The sequence below is a fragment of the Odontesthes bonariensis genome, chromosome 9 (assembly GCF_027942865.1).
Source record: "Odontesthes bonariensis isolate fOdoBon6 chromosome 9, fOdoBon6.hap1, whole genome shotgun sequence".
NCBI lineage: Eukaryota > Metazoa > Chordata > Actinopteri > Atheriniformes > Atherinopsidae > Odontesthes > Odontesthes bonariensis.
Genome location: NC_134514.1, coordinates 26849800 through 26855799, shown reverse-complemented (window position 1 = coordinate 26855799; position 6000 = coordinate 26849800).

Sequence of the window (6000 nt, the reverse complement as noted above, 5' to 3'; positions counted from 1 at the left end):
ATTTTCAGTAGATGGGGACTTTAAATTGTATATGCAGTGTCCAGCAAATTTTCTCAACTCCCATTTTGTTGGCAAATATAAACATAGTAATGAGTCAGTCAGAGCGGCTTTTTTCTTTTATTTTGAGTTTGCATGTTCTCCCTGTGTATGCTCTGACCCAGTGATGGACAGCCAACCTGTCATGGGATAGGCTCCAGCCCCCCCTTTGACCCTGAATTGGATTAAGCGGGTGTGGAAAATGGATGGATGGATGTTTAAAGATTGATATTTACTTGTACATTTTTCTTGCGGATCTCGTATTTGGCACAATAAATGCTGAACAATATAAATAAATAAAAGAAGAAAGATAAATGAGGGAAGAAGAAAAAAAAAATCAAAACAACAACACAATCTGCTGCCCCACCAGTGATTGTTGTTATGAGTGAGTTCTGCCTCAGCTGATAGGGTAATGGTGGTCCATCTATTGGATTAGTACAGGGATTTCACTGTGGTATTAATCTGTGAAGACAGCAGGCGACCCGGGCTGGGCTCACTCTGAGCTGTTGTGTCTCTCTGCCTCTGGCTGTCTGTCAGCGGGCTGTTTCTGTTCCCATCTGACGCTCGGAAGCGCACGGGACACCTCTTGGCCAACATGAACCTTTTCTGCTTTTCACTGGTAAGGGATTCTCCGTCCTTTTAGACTCTAAGAATGTGTGTGCGGCGAGCTGCCAAAGGGAAGAGAAAAAGGAAGTTTGCCACCAAGAATAGATTCTATATCTGTAAATCACAGTATGTGGTACAAACCTTGTCTCGTGAAAAAAGTAGGATATATACAAGATTTTTGTAGTGTGCCTCTAACTGAGCTATACATGATCCTAAAGGCATGCAACTGTACATCCAGTGAGAACGCAACCAGTACCTGTTTGCATTCACACTATTAAGCTTCAACAGTCGGTAGATTCTCCTTTTTCCCCCAATCCACCTCTCAGTTGTTACAATAGTTTGAAATATCTAAACTTATTTGCTGTTTTGGTTTTTCTCTCAGTTGACCTCTTTTGAGTACTTTGAAGAAGGAATATTACATTGTAGTATAGACTTTCAGGCTCTAGTTTGTGTATTTGGGTGACAACTGTACATTAAAGTGTTGTTACAAGAGAAAACACAAAGACAGAGTTGGTGGTTGACATGTATTAGGTCGACGACAGGCAGGAACACGCACACACACGCGACCCTGCAGCTGTCATGCTTCACGTGGGCAGAAAGGTTGAATGGATATAGACACTTGCACTTATTCTCCTCTCTGTTGGCGTAATTCCACCTTATGTGTGATGAGTTTCACCAATGGTTTTGGAGCATGTGGTTATACTGTATACATGATAGTAAAAGTGAAAGTGAAATAAATACACCACACATGCACCAATTTCATGAAAATGCGAGCGAAAAGGCTGTGCATAACTGGAACTAAAAACGGCTGCGTTTCCAGTCCGAGAAGCTTTGGTTATTTGTTCCTAGAAGAAATCCAAACAAGTCAAACCAATTTTAATCCACTCTGAAATCTGCTCTGAAGAAATTCGATCCTTCTCCACATCCGTCGTTGCCAAGCAATTTTAAAAAGGGCTTTGGAGCATCAGATTCAGTTATTCATTTCAAATCTTCACTATTTGTGTTTTGTTTTTAAATCCTAGCTTGTACGTCTATGTGCAGTTTTATGCATGTTATGGATTTTTTAAACCCTAAAACCTGTTGGTGTGTGTGATCACCATAGTACTCAGATTTAATCTGCCATCAATGGCATAACATGCCAGGACTGGGCATCAGAGCAGCAATGCATGTTTCACAATGTTTCACTTGATATTCTTTTCATCTTTGTGGATTTTGCAAAGCAGTTATACTCGTGTCTGGAATTCCCATTACCCCAGTTTTCCATTGTGAGCATATTTTGAAACTCAGATCATCCAGTAACACCTTTTGAATTGAAAAAATAAATTGTCAAACTGTCCTCAGACTGTGTAGCCATTCATGTGGTGAATGAATGACATCGGTCGTTGCAGGTCAGTTGTGGAGTTGGTTCACTTCGAGATTTTCTGATATAATACAGCAACATGACTTGAATTGTTGAAAATAATGGAATTTGTTTACGAATCGTGCTTTCTTCCCAATATCCCCCTCTGACCGCTGGATGTCTTTCTGTCTGTGTGCCTGGCATCAGGAGGGGTCTATGGACAGCCTGTATGAGGCGGTGCAGAGCTCCGGTGATGGCCCGCCGCCGCCCATCCCCAGCCGCTCATCCAGCCGTTCCTGCAGCCGCTCCTGCAGCCCGGCGCTCCTGCTGGATGACAACACAAAGTGGCAAGGCTCTGGAAGATCTATATCCCTGGTGAGTATGACTCCATCACAGGAATCTCAATCTCAGCCAGGCAGACAATTACGACAGGGTCGTGCAGGGTCACTTTAAGGGATTGGCGTTTGTAAACTCCCACATACCAGACTGTTCAGACAAAATTAAGCTGATTATGAAATGATGAACAGATCTGCCTGACAGATGCTCCTGATGCTGGATTTTTCCAAATCTTTAATTCAAACTTGTTGAGTGAACTAAACGCCCCTGATGCGCCAACAGTGAACTCCACGAACTCCATTTACTGTGGAGTAAATGGCAATTTATTCAGCAAATCCACTTGTACTGACCACAAAGTTGCCTGTTGTGTACAGACTAGAAATTCAATTGCTTTGTTTTTCTGCAGGAGATGCCACAGACACATGGGACCACCTTGAATAAGAAGAAAAGAAGGTGAGCTCCTCAGAAAGTTACGGAATCCACATGCATGTTTGCACTGTACAAAAGGGACCAAATCGTATTGTTATCAGCTCTGAAGTAAAATTGTAAATCTATTTCATGTCATTCCTTTTATTTCGTCATATACGGAGAAATAAATTCTGTAAAAAAAGCCGTAATCCTGCCAAAGATTCAAGATCCGTCCATCGACTCTATACTGAGCCCTTCGTTCTGTTCCATTTGTTGGATGTGCATACAGATCAGTGCTAAAAGCTGCCCTGCCAGAGAAAGAGTCATCTCACAGAGTAGTAATATGGCTGGAAAGGCTCCCTGTTTAATTTCACTGGGATGTTAATTCTGTAAATCCTTCCAGTGAAGCAAAACAGATAGCAGGGCTCCTCTCCTCGATTTATCTTCAGTTAATTTTCTCTGTTTGATACACAAGTACATTGCTCCGCTTTAAGATGAGGAGATTGGCGGCACAGTTGGAACAAAAAGCTTTACGTTTATTCTATTTCTAAACTTGACAAGAAGAGGTTTTTTTTGGGGGGGGGTTCTTTTTTGACAAGAATGGCCCTTTAGACTGCTGGCCAACAGGAGGCAGATTATGGGGCTTTGGATCCCTAAGAGGATTCAAGATCCCTGTTGCTTCAACACCTTAACTACACTAAACTATTACTGCACTCTTGTTTCTGGAAAAAGGAATCAACGACAACAAAAGCTGTGGTACATCTAAACAGCACGAGCCCGCTCTCCCATGATGACGACAAAGCTCATGCTCTATGCGCTCGACAGTAGAAAATCGGGTAATTGCAAAAGAGTGATATACTGTGTCTTTGACTTTCAGAACCTATATATCCAAATCTGCATCAGATAATGAAAAACTAGGTGAGTACAAAGAGTTTTTAACTCTTCAGTTTTAGCAGCATTGATTTAAATACGTGTTTGACTGTAACTTTGTATAAGTTCCAAAACACCGAGTACAACTGTGAGATACTAAAGAAACTACAGTTCTGAAGCTGCTCACAAATGACTCATGACTTTTAAATAGATTAAAACTCCACGAGCAGCCTGGTAACCTTGGCTGCCACCAGATAAGTCAGGCTGATGTGACTCTGTGGCCTCCGTTGACCCTAACTTTTGCCCGCCCCGACCAGATAACCCCGGCCGTAATGCTGCCGTGTGGCAACCTGCCAGGAGCCAGGAAGATTTAGCCCACATCCCCAACAATCACAATGAAGGTAAAAAGGAGATAAATGGGTTAAGCCCATCTGAACTATAGGCCAGTGTCTATTTGGACTCTGCATGATGGCTGAAGACGTGGGTTTTCCTTCTGAAACTAATGGGGAGAAAAATGCATGGTTTATTCCCAGAGTTGCTTTGTAATGTAACAAATCAGTTCAAAAAGACAGAGGAGTTGTAATATCTACACTGACTCGCATTTTTCTTTCTTTGATATTCTGGTATATCACTAATCCAGCAGAGTAATCCACTACATTTTGTCCTTGTAGAGCTGCGGAAGACCAAGCACAGGACAGAAACAAAGGGAGGGAAAGGAGCTCATCCCTCTGGCACAAAGAAAAAGGAGAAACCATCATCGAACCAGGTGAGTGGAAAAGATTTCATTATCGTTGACTCGGTCCGACTCTCTCATTCCAAATCTCAGTCAACAGGCACTTTGCAAGCAGGTCCGAGCGGTGCCAAATTATTGCAAGCTAGTGTTGCATTTGAACAGCAATTTCACTTCTAAATTAAAGAGTGGTAGTTGTGATCATCAGTATGTAAGCTTTGGTTTATAAGTCTGCAACCTTATGCAGACGGCTCAGAAAGCAACTAAACTGACTGAATGAGCTGAAGGGACACTTTTGTCAGTTATGCTGTATTTTCATTTTTTTTTTTTTAAAGTGATTCATGCCCATCTGAAAGTGGAGCAGCACCTTATGCATCAGTATCTGGGATCATGTATGAAACTGAAGTTTTATGTATATGGCATGCCAGGCCGTTTTGCCATATGTTTGTGACATCTGACCATCTGTTGGCCTGAATGGTTCATGATAGAAAATGCTAATTTGGCTTTGATATCATGCACATGGACCAAAGAGTGATGGTCGTCTTTCTGTAATGAACGTCCCTCGTAAGTGAGAGAGAGATCCGAGTGTGTGTGTTTGGGGTTGTTAGGGTTTAAAGGCCCCATGGCATGTCCCCCAGTGCCCAGCCTGTTTAATGCCCATCATAGTGAGAAGCAAACAAAGCTAAGCCTGCCAGCTCAGGATTAGCAGTTTTGAGTGGTTCACCGCGAGGCTACGTAGCAGTAGCAATTGCGGCTCTATGTTGCCCTTAATTGTAAAAGCAATGCTATGAGCTAAATGCTAACACCAACATGCTATCACCGTCACATTACTGTACAATATGATGATCATCAATGAGCATAATATTTACCATGTTTAAATCTTATTAGCATTTAGTGACAGCAGCTGCTACACTGTAAAAGTAACACTTTGAGCTGAAGGCTAACACCAAAATGTTCAAATCTCAATCAGTTACCTTCTATCTATAAGAAGTTATGATGGTTACATGATGATATCTGCTAATTGATAAACAGTAAATGCGACATGTCCACAAATATAGTGGCGTATTAAAGTCAGGGCACGATTAGGTTAAATCTCTGGACACAAGACATATATCATAAAAGACTGACAGTAAGCCATGCACGAGTTTATGACTTCCAGTGTTTAAGTCTGGTGCAAAGTAGCAAACAGACTAAACATCAGACAGACTGCATTATTTTATGGCCAGAAACTAAATTCTGGGAGAGAAGAAGCAAAACTTGAGGAGTGGTGTCACAGTAAAAGGGTATTGAAGGATCTTCAAAGGGCTCGTGTTTGTTTGTCTTTGCAGAGTGTCCATACCTCTGCTGTCAAAAGAAACCAAAAGACCGGAAAGAAATCTGGTGGAAAGTATGGGAAAGATGGGTCAAAGAAAAGTCACAACTCCAAAGGTAAGACAGCTTTCCACAGCAACGTTGTTAAAGGATGTCGTTTCCCTGCTGCATAGACTGAACGGCCCCCCTACGGCATATCCAGAATCGTACGACTCATTTTCTGTGTTTCAACCGAGACCGATTTATACTTACTGTAGCAGACCAGCTGCGTGCAGTGGACATGTGTCTTGACTTCATGACTTTTTCATTTATTGCGACATCTTCGATGTGTCAGTTCTGCAGCATGTCTGAGGGGGGGGGGGCA